Raw genomic sequence first — 2,885 nt, 5'->3', positions numbered from 1 at the left:
GGGGGGGGGGGGAGGGAAGATTCCACTCAGAAGTACCTTAACAGCGTTAAGAGCACGCTTTCAGAATTCTAGGAGCAACATCAAATTAAGGAAAGTAACCTGATGTGGACGTAATAAGACGGTAGACTGAACCATATTCGAACTCGACTTGAACTCGAAGAGATTTGTTTACTTTTCATATTCACCACGTGCTTCCAAGAAATAAATTTTGTACATGGTAGATATATATATATATATATTTTTTTTTTCATACTATTATTATTATTATTTGATTAATTTTATAACACAATTGTAAGATTGCTACTTACAAATTTGTACATGTAAACTTATTATTATATTTAATAACATAGCATGGTGTTTATAATTTGACAAAATTATGTAGCAATTTTATCGATTCTTCTTATCTATAAAGAAATATTAAATACAATAGGAATTCACTTCGTGTCTTCTAAAGCCAAATCACTTTCGGGCTGCCCTAAATTCAATTCGGACCTTCTTGGTTTCCGAACCCCTACTGGCCTCGAGCCATAAGGCACAACACGCCTATTCTATCACTGATCGATTCGAAAAAGGGCAATAAGTTTCCGCGGAATTACCTATCTTAGCCAATTTTATAACGCATACACACAAAAAGTATATAAATCATCAAAAGCATATATAACAAAAATAATCAAAAATATGTGAGAAACAATGTGAATTGCGATATCAACAAACGTAAATCATTGGATAAAAAAGAATTCAATTATTACAAGGAATAATTTTATTCTGAATTAATAAAAGATTTTATAGAGTTCAATATTTATTTATTTTTTTTTTTTAAATTAATAATAGTGCATCTTTATTATAAAGACTTTATGCACCAAGTTCATGTATAATTAATGATAATATTTGAATTTATTTGTAATATTCGTTCTTGACTTTTTTATAATTTTTTATTCTATTAAATATTTATTTATAAATTATATAATAATGAAACAAATAAAGAATAAGGGAAAAAAATATTTTCTGTGCAAAGAATTAAAAATATAAAGAAGATTAAATCAAGAATAAGTCAGGAGAAAGAATAAATTATGCAGAACAAAGTTCTATATTCTCTCTAAGCGAAATTTTCTGGAAACAAATATAGAATATTTACGATTACAAAGAATTCTGGAATTGTTACCGATAAGAACACGAAAAATATCCAATGAACTGTACAAAATGGACAATGACAGAAGAAAGTACGAGCAAAATTTCTGAGATTGGACATTGAATATCTTTTTCTTATTCTCAAAAGAAGGAAGGAACAACAATGCTGTAACATGAAACAGTACCTCCTTTCTCGTTTCAAGTCATATCGAATTATCTTATTGAAGTATCTTATTTCTACTATCTTTTTCGTACTATCTGTTTCTTTGAAATTTTCTATCCTAGACTAGCAAAAAAAAATCTGAATTAATTCTCTATTATCACTATACATAAATAATTTCCTCATTTTTACAAACCTCTGTAAAAACCAAAGAGATCAAAAAATTCCACTTTCACCGTGGAATATTTGAATTTAATTTCAATCGCATTGTACGGCCATCGGTGTAAAATTATTCAAAAAAGAAAAAGAAAAAAGCGGCATCGATCGATATAACTTTCAGATCTCGAAAATAATGAATTCGAGAGATATGTAAGAATTCTGTAATCGAATCATACACATGTACATATGAAACAATTCACGGGGCGAGCTCGATTATTTCGATCCTTGCTTCTGAATAGACATGGAAACGCGGCGAGCAATAAGCACGAAAGGTTTATTTCGCAAGCGCAAAGCTTTATTTCCCGTCCTTCTGGACCTAATACGAAAAGAGCCTCGTGAATCGATCGTTGTCGCTCTCGTCATCGGGCAAGCCTTACTCACAGCAGCCCCTTTAAGACGTTGACGCCTCGTTGAAGGAGAGAAGGGATGGTGGAGAAGGGTGAGAGAGGTCAAAAAGGGATGAAATAACGACTCGAATAATAGGGAAGAGGGAGAGAAGGGAGATATTATTGTTGGATGCCTTTTATTTTTCCGATGAAGATTGTCGTGCCTAGATTGTGAATAATTTTTCATAAATATACTATCCTCTATGTATTATTATTTAATATAATTTTACATAATTTTTTCTCAATTTTCTTAGACTTTTGTTATGTCTTGATAAAAACGTAATTATTTTTTTGAGTCATGATACTAATTAATCAAAGCAACTTTTTTAATTAATATTTCATCCGTTTCTTTAAAATTATTCTAAAATTGGTTTGATATTTTTTTAATTTCTAATTTTTATTTTAACAATTAATCACTTTCTTTTAAATTAACGAAACGATGTTTGAAAACTGAACGATGTCACTATATAAATCACGAAAATCATGTGTCAGATCTACTACATCAAACGTATAATTACTACAATGAATATAAAGTAGGTATCATGGGTAAATTACGTACTTTGTCAGGGACGTTTCAATTCTCTCCCTTGAATACGATCGTCACCCTCCTCTATACGACTATCTCTTCCGAAATGATGACATCGACGTTGAATGTCTTCAACCAGCTGGAACCGCTAGGCATGCAGGAATTAATTAACCTTTCGATTTAATTTTATCCGTAGATTAATTTTGGTTCGAAAGTTTACATATACTGGGATGTCTGAAATAAATTTTAAACGAAAAATAAAATTTTAATTAAAGCTGATCTTTAAAAATTTAAAGAAATTTGTTTGTACTTAATTCTGACATTGATTAATTTAAAATCTATAAATCTATGAATCTCGTATTGATAATAAATAAACAGATAAATTATAATATTATTTATATTTATAAATATAGAATAGAATAGAATAGTGTGTAATACTTGATAGATTTCCAATATTAATTTTCTC

This window comes from Apis dorsata, unplaced genomic scaffold, assembly GCF_000469605.1.
Source record: "Apis dorsata unplaced genomic scaffold, Apis dorsata 1.3 scaffold_172, whole genome shotgun sequence".
Taxonomy (NCBI): Eukaryota; Metazoa; Arthropoda; class Insecta; order Hymenoptera; family Apidae; genus Apis; species Apis dorsata.
This window is presented reverse-complemented; position numbering follows the sequence as displayed.